Source organism: Pituophis catenifer, unplaced genomic scaffold, assembly GCF_029215685.1.
Source record: "Pituophis catenifer annectens isolate HBS135680 unplaced genomic scaffold, rPitCat1.0.hap2 SCAF_4, whole genome shotgun sequence".
NCBI lineage: Eukaryota > Metazoa > Chordata > Lepidosauria > Squamata > Colubridae > Pituophis > Pituophis catenifer.
The window spans coordinates 111,078,189-111,091,266 of NW_027256884.1; the positions used below are offsets into that span (position 1 = coordinate 111,078,189).

At 34.0% G+C, this 13,078-nt stretch overlaps 1 protein-coding gene across 2 annotated transcripts in view; it reads left to right on the forward strand.

The window, feature by feature from the left end:
- The window catches only part of PSPC1 (paraspeckle component 1), a 54,269-nt gene that overhangs the window by 13,961 nt on the left and 27,230 nt on the right, over positions 1-13,078 (forward strand). The window lies entirely within an intron of this gene.

Consider the following 13,078-nt stretch of genomic DNA (forward strand, 5'->3'; position numbering starts at 1 on the left):
ACCTTTAAACCCCTGTATGGCATGGGACCAGGTTATTTGGGGGACCGTCTCTTCCCAATTACATCTTCCCGTCCCATGCAGAAGAAGAGGGATAATCTAGGTCCTATCTCTTAAGGACTTCCATCTGATGGGACCCAAGAGTCATGCTGTTTTTGCTATAGCCCTTACTCTCAAGAACAGCATTCCCCCTAAGGTGAGGTTAGCTCCATCTCTGTTAGCCCTCTGAAAAAGCCTTGAAAAATATGGTTCCTCCATCAATTCTGGGGATTCTACAGTGAGCTTTAAAAATGAACGAGGCTAAATCATTCTGGTCATTAAAAATGAACGAGGCTAAAATGAACGAGCCTTAAAAATGAACGAGGCTAAATCGTATTGGTTGTCCTCCCAGTATCTTGGTTTTTTCCTCTTTATGTTTTTGTTTTTTTATTTTTGTTACTTATGTCTGATGTTTTTTATATTGTGATATGGTCTTAATTGTTATTTTACTTGTAAGCTATATGCAGACTCACTTTTTTGCGAAATGGGCAGCTGTATAAAAGGACTGGCTAGATAAATGAATTCCATAAATGATTATAGAAATCATTCTTCCAACTACCCAGTCAATTAAATCAATTCCATGAACTATTTTTAGTTTCATAATTTCTCAATCTAAAGCTTATCTAATTTGTATGGTCATGTGTCAAATTGCAACTACTTTGTTTAGAGTTTTGAGAATATTTGCCTTGTCATTTGCAACTTCTAATATAAAACTGCTTTTTCCTACTTCTTTAATTGTTCATGCTATTCCATAGTATGGAAACATCGCAAAAAGTTTTTTTAAGTTATTATCCCTTAACTTCATGCATTAGTAACTGGAGTTTGTATCTCTTAGGCAGGGAAAATACTACCAATGTAATAACTCTTTCTACATCATTTGTCAAATGTTAATGTGTCTTCATTCCTCATAAAAATATCCTACTAGAGTAACTAGACAATGAACTTGTTTCCTTTTTTTAGTTTAACTTAGTTTGCATGTACTAGTTCCTACTAATGTAGAATCATTACGTTATAAACAATAGGTTTTTTTACAGTGGTTCATATTCAGAGACATTCCCTACATTTCTTGCCATATGTTTGTTTTGGCTGTTGTCATAGGAAAGATCACAACATGTCTATGTTATATAACACAGAGCTCATATTTGAAGACAAATGTTTTGTTGCAAACAATAGTTTGTGAAAAAATACTGAAAAGCAACTTTTTTTGTTTTGTTTTTATTCTGTTAATTTTCTATGCATTCCAAAATAAAAAATATATAGCTGGTAGGGTAATATTGTATGTTCTTTTCTGTGAGGAATTGATTCCAGATGTTAAGACTGATTCCAAAAGACAAGAGGGAGATTGACATCTTCTCTTCTGACTTTACATGAATGTTAGGATGACCTCATCAACCTGTGTCTCATCAACTTCTGCCTCACCACCTACTTTCACTTGATGGACAAATAAATATAACTCTGCATCAGAGGAACACATATAGAATCCTCCCTCTCAGGATCCATAGCAGAGACTATAATGCAACATGTACAAATTGTAGAACTCCCAAAAATATGTATCTAGTGTGCAGGTGACACCATCATAATAAAAAAGGAACAACTAGAGAAGATACATAAAACAATAAAATAAAATTCACAAGAGATGAAGAAAACAGCACACTATCCATCTTGAATATCCTCATCAGCAGAAGAAATGATGGCAAATTAGAAACACAAACCTATTGAAAAACAACCAACATTAACCAAGTGCTCCATTACCAAAGTAACAATCCAACCTACCATAAGGGATACGGTGTAAGAACATTATTCAATCAAATACAACCCAAAACAACAAAAAGAGGAAACAGAACACCCATTCAACGTCTTCAAATGGATACCCATGCCACTTTATCAGGAAGCATCTGACCATCCAATCCACTATAGCAAAATCAAACAAAGCTATGAAAAGGCTAACATTACCATACATCAAAAACTACTGTGTTTCCCTGAAAATAAGACCCTGTCTTATATTTTTTTTGAACCCCAAAATGAGCGCTTGGCCTTATTTTCGGGGAGGTCTTATTATTTTGGGGCACGTGGAGCAATACGGGGCTCCTCATGGAGTCTTACCTGATTTCCAGCTCTGTCTCCCTAACTCTAACCAGAGCAAATGGTGGGGACTGGCTGCGCATGCGATTAAATACTTTTGGGGAGGGCTTATTTTCAGAGAGGGCTTATTTTAGCGCATGCGCTTAAAAGCCCGATTCGGCTTAGTATCAGGGGATGTCTTATTTTCAGGGAAACGGTATCAATGGATTATTATAACCACACAGCACCACTGTTGTACACAAACTGATTAAAGCCCTCCAAAACATCTTAATTAAACCAAAAGACCAAGAAATCCAAGAAAAACAATAAGACTCATCTACAACATACAATGTAAATACTGTAACAGCCACTATGTAGGACAGATAGGTAGAAGACTAGCAGAGCACCAACTGAATGAACACCCACTAGCAGTCACAAGACATAATGAAAACTCGTTAATCTCATAACACATGCACTAGGGAGCCTTCTTGGCTGCTTGATGTTTTTGCTCTCTGTCCCTTCACTATGGAAGGGAAGACTCATCCCAGCCTGTGCCTGTGTTCAACAGTGAATGGACACAGGGCAGAAAACACCCTGCAGCCAAGAAGGCTCCACACCCATTTGCACTACTCGATCCTGAGGACACAGCTAAACCTCCAGGCGGCCTCAACGGCTCTCTAAAAGAATGCGAATTACCAATTGTCTGCAAGAAATATAAATCCTTCCATTCCCCACTATCCAGTCAGAGCTGAAGAAGCTTCTTGGATGAGAAGCGAAACGTCTTCAAAGAAAAACAAGTCCAGTTGCCCCTTGAAAAAGCATATTTGGGACAACTATGATCTGGATGACTAAGAATCTCCATGGAAACTAGCATAGAGAAAAATCAGTGTCTTTAAGTGGACTGAGATCAAATATTAGAAAGATCCTTTGAGTTGTCTGGGAGCTGGGCTCTCCACTCTTTCCCCAGCCATTGTTTCTCCTTACAAATGTAAATAAGGAGAAAGACTAGTAATGGATCTCGAATGAATACTACACAGCAGTTCTAGGCAGGATTGGAACTGGATGGTGACTTCATGTTCTGGGTGACTAAAATTCCAGATTCTACCTACTGAAGCGAGGGGGAGGAGCAATCTATTGTACAGCGCTCTTCATATTTGGAAAAATAAGTGTGTTTACATAGCTGTACAATATTTAATGAAAAAAAGATATATAAATGTAAGAAGAAATAAACGGGATAAAATATTAGTTAATTTAAACTAGGACAGTGGTGGTAATCACAATTTAATAATGTAACATAAGTAGGCCAGCCTGGTTAAGTAAAAAAAGTAAGCATCTAGTGAATACCCCAATGAAATTGAAGAGTATTAATGTTTTGGTTATTTGGATTGGTGTGTATGTACAATACATTATAAAATTACTGTATGCTTGATGAGGGCATAAAGGATAATGATCAGCAATAACAGATAAAAAGAAGTATGGTGGTGGAGGTAAAGCCTTTAATGGCGGAAGAGAGGAAGACTATGAGTGATTTCAGGTGTTAGATTTATCAGTGTTTATCATCAAATATTTTGTCAGGTACTTTGTGTACTGCATCTTTTAGAAACTTAGGTCAAGGTGAGTGGTTATTGTGCATTTTGATCTAATGATCTTAAAATGCATTTAGCTTATTTTAACTTATAGTTGTGATAGGGCAGTGATGGCTAACTTTTTTGCCGTTGTGTGCCAAAGGCGGGGGGAGCATGGGGTTGCGCATGTGCCGATACCCATAATTCAATGCGCCGCACATGTGCATGCGACCCTCCCGCGTTCTCCCCGCTTTTGGCATGTGATGGCATGGTGGGCCCAGTAGGCCCGCTTTTTGCCCTCCCCAGGCTCCAGAGGCTTTCTAGGAGCCTGGGGAGGGTGAAAACAGCCTTCCCCCCCCTCCATAGTCCCTCTGGAGCCAAAAATAGCCCGTTTCTCAACTTCTGGTGGGCCCGGAAGGCCGGTTTTTCACTCTCACCAGGCTCCCGAGGCTTTTAGGAGCCTGGGGAGGGTAAAAACGGACTTTCCGACCGAGGGGTTGGAAAGTCTGTTTTTACCCTCCCCAGGCTCCTAAAAGGAGGCCCTCTGGAGGCCGGAAACAGCCCATTTCCTGACTTCCAGTGGGCCCGGAAGGCCATTTTTCACTCTCCCCAGGCTCCAGAGGCTTTCTAGGAGCCTAGGGAGGGCGAAAACAGTCTTCTCCACCCCTCTGGAGGCCAGAAATGGCCCGTTTCCCGACTTCCAGTGGGCCCGGAAGACCCATTTTTCACTCTCACCAAGCTCCAGAGGCTTTCTAGGAGACTGGGGAGGGTGAAAACAGTCTCTTTGTCCCCCCCCGCCCCCCCCCGAGACCTTCTGGAGGCCAAAAACAGTTTGTTTCCTGCCCTCCGGTGGGCCCGGAAGGGCTAAAAATCATCTGGCTGGCGTGCGCATGCGTGCTGGAGCTGAGCTAGAGCAGTGCTCATGTTCCCACAGATATGGCTCCATGTGCCACAGGTTCGCCATCATGGTGATAGGGTTTGTAATGGCATAAATACAGCAATATCTTCAGGAGTTACTAAAGGAAAGCAGAATCTTTTTTTAAAAAAATATGTGTATATATTTATGCATGCTTGCAGTTAATAATATATGCCTCTTCGTTGGATTTATACTTTTTTAGTCCATTGAACATATTAGTGGCAGATATTAGTCGTAGATAATTCTTATTTAGCATACAGGGTTGTTTTAACATTTGAAAAAAAATGATAAAATCTTGTAGCATCTCAATCTTTTTAGTTTAAAAATGTGTCTTTTGCAAAAATGTCTTCCCTTTATTGCCCTTGACGCCAGTTAATACTCTGTTCTGGAAATTTCTGCATCTGGAAAGATCAAAATTTGCTGCCATTTGTATTTCATACAAATGAATATTTCTCTGCTGGCCTTGAGTAATACTTTTGTTACATAGAATTACAGAAGTGGTATTAAGAGTATGATTTTATTTATTTTAAAACAAACTGTATAGAGAAAAGTCAATTTTCATTATTAATCAGGTAATAAATTTCTCATTCAGACAAAGCACAGGAAAATGACTCTTGGAGAAATTGTTTTATGTTTCTATTTTAATTTAAAAATTAAAGTAAACTTCAAATATTAAATCATCGGTAAGAAGTGTGATAATTTTTATAAGATAACAGTTATGATTTCTTTTTAGTAAATGTAATTCAGATCTACAGCATGGGTGTCAAACTGAAGTCGTCACAGCAGTGTCATGTGATATATTGGGACTTTTTTCCCTTTCGCTAAACCGGGCATGGGCATGGCTAGCACGTGATGCATCCAGCCTATGGCCAGGAGGTTTTTGACAGCCCTGTTCTACAGGTTATTTTAAGTTTGGGATCATATCAATCTGTGTAATTCAATAAATGAATTGAAAAATCGTACTTTTAACCCGTTTGTTTGGTTGTGGAACAATAGAGAATAAGTTCATTCCTCCTCTGTTTTTAGAACCATTCAGATGTTTGAAATTTTACCAACCACGCATTCCTTTCAGTTTACTGCTCAAGCCTGTGTTGATCTCTCTAAATCATCTGAGTGACTGCTCAAATATCTTTAACTGAGTAAAGCCATTAATGTATTGTTGCTGTTCAACCCTATTGCTTAGCCCTTATTTCTCAGTTGTATTGAGAATATTGTGAGAGATCTTGTCAAACACTTTGCTAAAATCTTGATAACTTATGCAGAAAGTATTCCTCTGATTTAAGATAGTAGTTCTATCAAAGAATCATGTAAGGCTAGTCTGGCACTAATTGCAAAAAATCCATGCTAGCTTCTGTAAATTGTCTGTCAAAGTGCTCGTAAATATACAGATTGCTCAGCTTGCCCAGGTATGTACACTTTTAGATCAGTAGTTTTCTTGGATTCTTGAGTGCTTTTACAAGAAATCCTCAACTTCTACGACCATAACTGAGCCCAGAATTAAGTGACCAGTCATAAGGTTACTACCTGTAATTTACACTTGACAGCTTTCTGAGGAATTGACCATTGTAGCACTGTTCTTGCTAAGGGAATTGAGAAAATATCAAAAGCAGTTTGCAGACAGTGAGCTCAGTGGATAGAAAATTAAACAGCTCCCGTTTAATGTAAACTAAGAGAGACGATGTGTACTTTGAGTTGCTGAACTGTAACTCTTATTATTCCTCACTATTGGCTTGTCCTGGCTTAGGCTTGCGGGAATTTTAGTTTAGCAAAATCTGAAAAGCCTGCTATTAATCCACTTGCTGTTTAAATGGCAAAAGAAACCTTTCGTACTACCATTACGAAATTATGCATTCATACCATTATGAAACTAATTGTAACTGGCTTCCATATCCATTTTTATGACTTCTGAAAGTGGTCCACACTATGAAGCTCTTTATGGATAGATAGATTTTTATTCTATTTAGCAATAGACCAGCATTTTGAGATTAAATATTACTGCTATTTAAAGATTTTTTAAAAAGAAAAATCTTTAAAAAATTAATAGATGGCAAACCATAACACGAAACTTAACTTACATTATCTTTAATTGTGTTATATGCAAAATACTTAGTGATAATTTACAACTTTATTTCTGTGAAACGTAATACATTAGGAAACAAATTGTTCTTGCAAGGTCTCATACTTTATGATGTAAGTTTATTCCTTAGACATATTTTAGTTCACTGTAAGATATTGGTGGATGTAGACCCAAGATTAATTTAGGATTTACACAAGAGCTATATATAATGTGTGATAATTATGTTTCTATGAAAACATTACCTAGTAATTTGCAGGCCATATACACCACTGTGAATTTTACAGCTTTCAGACCACTAACCGTGATTTGCCAGCAAATGATGCCTTATTTTTCTGCACTTTTGTTGGAAATAAAGATGAAAATAAATGTACTAAGTTGCCTTAGAGCATAATAACAGGAAAAAAAATCCTGTGAGCTCTCTGTAACTATCATATCATTTTCATGCCCTTTGCAACATGGAGATTAATTTGAATGAATAAAATGAAAGCCTGATCACAAAATAGTTTTTAGTAATATTAGATCTATTTATTGTTTTGAGAAGGTATAGACATGCACACCATGTCAGTACCCACTAAGGGTAATAATTTTCTTCTCCTGGCCTCATGCACTAACTCTATAATCCCTGGGAAATATATGCTTGAGTTTATATGGTACAAACAAAGAGTAACATATTTTGGAGAGGGTATGGGCTGCATGTTACAAGATTTGAAGTGTCATATTGGTGATATAAGATTTGGTATTGTGAGAACAGTTTTTGTTTGGTAATACTGTTATATTTATTTGTTTACCTACTTTGTATTTTGAATGTAGTTGCAATATTTAGGAAGTTTTTGATTGTTACATTTTAAATCTTGTATAAATGCAACTTTTATTTTATTTTTTTACAAAAATACATATCTCAGTAACTTGAATTATTCCTTTCATATCGTGTTTGTTTTAAATTTAAAAGGAAACCTCATTCAAAGGTAGATTAACCCCTCAATGGGGATTGTAATAACTGGAATGTATTTTATTTATTGCATTTATATTCTGCTGCTATCCAAATAGATGGCAGTCCAAAAAGCGGACTCTGCCCCTGTGGGAATAACGCTAGGATGATGATGATCCTGATCCAAATACACATTGCCAGTTTATTAGTTTATAGTTATACCAGTATCGTTTTATCTTACAAGTTTTTCATTTGTGTGGTGTATAATCTGAACATTATTGACTGAATGCTTATTTGGTTTGATAATATATTGTAATGGTTACACAATATAAAAGGGATGAAAAAACAATAGTGTATATTTTATATAATATGCACATATTATGACCAGTCTAACACAGTGGTAGCATGGCACAATTAATAAAAATAATATGACATTTTTCTAAGTAACATTCAATATTTTATTCCTGAAACTTGGATATCTTTCCATTTTATGTAGATCTTGCATACATTTGCTTTTTACAATGGTAAGTATACTTTATTAGTCACAATCTTTATAAGATACCATGTAAGGAACAATAGAAGTGGATTGTTAGGCACTTCTAACTCTTAAAATAATACCCCTCCCCCCAAAAAATCTCTGCTTAAAACTCCTTTCCCATCATATTGGAAACAATAAAATCTAGTAATTTTAGCTTCCTGCTGAATCTCATTAGCAACTTTATTAATTCATCCACTTGATTAGTTTTTAATTTTCTATACAGTAGTTTAACGAAGATTATAAATATAATGATCTAACGTAAAAAGTCTTAAGAATTATTTCATCAGCATTAGCATATAATACGTTGAAAAGTATTTGAGGATTTAGTAAAAATTAGCAGTGAAATTATTCTGATAGCAAAATATTCTCCCAGGATGTAGTGGAGTGGGTATTCTGTTGACAATTCTTGCCTAACAACAACAAATTTGCTTCAAATTCATCTGCAAGAAATTAGTTTTTAAGTTCATTTCTCAATGAAGAGAACACATACTTTTAAATCTTTAGTGGTTGGCTTTCACATAATTTTGCTAACAACTATACTAGGGATGCAGTGGCTCAGTGGCTAAGACACAGCTTGTCGATTGAAAGGTCAGCAGTTCGAATACCTAGTGCCGCGTAACGGGATGAGCTCCCGTTACTTGTCCCAGCTTCTGCCAACCTAGCAGTTCGAAAGCACGTAAAAAATGCAAGTAGAAAAATAGAAACCACCTTTGGTGGGAAGGTAACAGCGTTCTATGCACCTTTGGTGTTGAGTCATGCCGGCCACATGACCATGGAGACTTCTTTGGACAGCACTGGCTCTTCGGCTTTGAAACGGAGATGAGCACCGCCCCCTAGAGTCAGGAATGACTGGCACATATGTGCGAGGGAAACCTTTATCCTTTTGGATTTTTTTCCAACTGACAATTGATAATTTAATTATAAAGAAATGTTGAATTTATTTCTGAGTTCACAATTTAAATTCATAGTGCTTGAAGTTTAGTACTTTTAGCTAATTTTTTATTAAGATTCCAAGAAAATGACATTGTGTATACTGTTTGCTGTTTCCTAGCCAAACAAACTTCATATTTGAAAGTAAATCCATTTGCAATGTACAATTTGAGTTCTCTAAATTTGCATATTTGCTAAAATGTGCCTATTACTGTTTAATGTGTTGATTATTTGATTTAGTTATTTTTTCTGAATATGCAGAAAAATGAGAGTTGCTGTTGAGTTTCTATTTACAATAACATTCTTTATTTTAGCATAAGGCAGCTGTTATGTATGTGAATATAGATTAAGTACAAATATTAGGAAGTTATAGCTAATGATGCCTTCAATTTTTTTAATATTGTAGAATTTTGGCATGTAAATTGATAGCAAAACTAATGTTTATTTTGTTTCAGATAAATTTGAGAAGAAAATTTAACTATCTGAATGCTTCCATTATTTTTCTTTTCATGAAAATTATGGAGGTTTTTCATTTTTGAGTTATAAAATTGTAGTCATTCTGCCATTAAATGCAATACACAGTAATACATTTTGTGTTATTAGTCTTGAGGGAATTATGCTGTATATTTTGAGATGTAGGTGACTGAGAACTTTTTATATTGTGAATTTATTATGTATATTTCCCTGTGTGATGGACACATTATTGCAGTTAGATTAAAACCCTTACTTAAAATGCTTGTATTGTAGTCCTAGTGATGACAATATAGGGTTTTGATATTCATATTTTCTTAGATTTCACAATATTGTATCACTATATGTTTTCATATTATTCAGCATTCAGGATATTATCTCTCTCTGGATATATGCAAACATATATGGATAACTCTCATTTAGCAATGACAATTGGGTCATCAAGCAAGGTGGTTGCTAAGTGAAGCGGTAACTGCTTACAGTTTGACTTCAGCTTTCTTTGTTTTATAGATCTGTGAAGGTCATAAATGCAAAGATGGATTGCTGAATTATGAGAATTACATAATATCAGTGTGTATTTTTTGAATATATTATAAACAAATGTAAACAGAAATGGCATCTAAATAACAAATAAAAATTCAGTGTGTATAAAGGAAGCTCCTAAATGTTTTTCTGTAACTCAATACTTTGTTTAGAAAATTAAAAGATGCTGTTGAAATGTTATTAACCTAGAATTTATACATACATCCTCGAACTTAAATGATATATTTATTTTAAAGATTCTGCTAAAGCGATGTAAGAAAAAGAGCAACATGGTTTATTTAATTGCTTAGTATTTTTCAAAATAAGGGCAAATCCAGTGATTGAATGTATGGTGGATACTGCTGCCTTCTGAAGATTTAATTTGTACAGGTAAGCAAAGGTAATATAAGGAGTTTGCTAGTAAATCCTTAAATTGTCTATGAAATAAACATTTTGTTGATAGTTAAGTAGAAGTATGCATGCATACTTCACACATTTTGGGAGAGAATAAGAGAAAGCATACTGTGCTTCATTATTTTGCAAGTTTTTTGTCATGTCAAAATCTTCACTTATTAATATTTTAAAAGGAATTTGAAATGAGATACCACATCCACTATATACTAAAATTAAATTTTAGTGGCAAAAATTATTTCACTATTGGTTTAAGAAAGGGTATAAATCACTGGGACTATATAAAAGAAATTCAAACTGTCTTAACATATCTATTATGCAATGAAACAAGATATGATTTGTGTACTTTGGATAACAAATTCTTATCTGCCTCACTTATTTGGTGTGCAGTCCCCCTTTGAATTTTTCTTCTTGTATTAAGATCTGAGATTAATAAACCAGACAATTTAGTGAAGTCTGGTAATTTTTTTTACTATAAATAATAGTCTTTGAAATTTTGAATCTTAATGCTATTTCTAACAGTATAAATAGAATAAAATACGAATCTTAATAGTTGCCATCTAGCCACGGCTTCTCAACTGTAATTTGAAGATAATAAGCTTTACAATGCAGGATAGATGTAGAATAACTGAGACAATGCCTAAAACATTTAAATGCTTAGTAAATGATATTTTTACTTGCCATTGATATAATTTTAAACATTATTTTGAAGAGTGCAAAACTTCACGTCAGCTTGAAATTCTTGCCATTGCATGATTTTATATAATGTCTGGATGGAATGCTAATTGTTCAGTTGAAAACATGGATTTTAATCAATTTTATATGCTGCATATCACTACCACCACCTTCTAGTAAAAATATGTCTGTAACCTTGGAAAACGATATTTAGATAGATTTCTATATTAAAATATTTACATGAGTTTAAATATTAGAATATTTATATAAATTTAAGCATTTGCTTGGGCTTTGTTGGTGACTAGTATTTCTACATTTGGCTGGGTAATTTTGTAATGCAGGTTCTATTTTAAAATATTCTTTGTGTTTGATAAAATACAAAAACATAGATAAAATAAAATTCAAAGCACCTTTTCTGTCGTTCACTTAATTTCTTTACTCATATATTTCTAGTTCATATTTGTACTCTAATGCTCATATGTAGCTCTATTGGCCTGAGAAGTTACTATGGATTTCCTTTAAAGCAGAAAATTTTACTTTTAAGTATTATTCTTAATATATATTTTACTAAGTATTAATTGAAAAGGCTTACAAGATCTTATAATATTGGTATATTTGACAGCATGACAATTGTATACTTGTTTTTGCTCGTTTCTGAATATGATATTTTTATGAGCAGAGTCCAGCAAGATCCTGTGGGACTTTTAGCTATGTGAATTAGTCCTTCATTTATTATTTTAGTGGATGCACAACTGAAATACATATTCTATTCATGTTGTAGTATTTGATGTATATGACAAACATGCACTATTTAAAGCAAAAAAATAATTTTTTAAAAAGTAATAGTTTATCTCTTGATATTTAATATTTCTTGTTCTTATAGTGGAGTTTATGCAGTGTGTTTTAGTGCAACATTTACCATGGATCTCATGAATACTTTTAAATTTAATTGTAAATAATGGTATTATTGCCTATCCTAATTCTATGGTAATTTTAATATTTTGGTAGTATATAAATTATAGATATATTTATTTTACATTAGAACATTTCAGAATTGTAGAATATCTTGTCTCTTACTTTTTTACTGTATACATTAACGTATATATTATATAGATGGTTTTAGCTGTATTCTGAGAAGAAAATAATACCAAATAAGTAAATACATGGAGCTTTGTAGTTTTTAATTAATTCTGTTCTAATTTCTTCAGGTTATCAATCAGTGAAATTATCTGACACTTCACATGTGTTCCATCACCAATAATACATATTCTGTCAGCTTTTTTACTTAACATAGGATGGCAATGTTGTTCTCTTTTCTTTAATAAAAATTAAAATTATGAATTCTGGTTACTATGCAGCTTACTAAGTTTTTAACAGTTAGAGTTAGATAAATACTTGCTAATGTTTATTTTTGATTTTAAGGGATACCTTAATAGTTGCATTTTTATCTATTTACAGAATCTAACTGAGCCCAATTGGAAATACTTATTTCATGCCCATGTGGTAATCTTAAAAAGAAATCCAGTAATTCATTTGCCTACAATTACTCCACCTGTCTATTATTTAAAAAGAAAAAAGCCTGACCTTCCATTTTTGCTGAATATTTACTGTCTGTCTATGCTGTCATATAGTACAGGCTACAGTTTGATGACTATGTATTGCTAGGCATTTGCTGTTAAAGCATAATTGAAAATTAATATATGTATTTTATATTGCAGAAAGAATAATTTAAATTTTTTAATTCTAAGACCAGTGTGATTAATACCGGTATTATAATGCTACAGAATATTTTGTATTATTTTTCCATAATTAAATCTCAGAAAATATTAAATATGGCACAAATACAACCATCTGTAAATACTACCGTCTATTTTGATTCTTCCTTTGGGCCAGTTAGTATACTTGAGGCTGATCTCTGGGTGGTTATCTTGATATTGTTTTGTGTCTT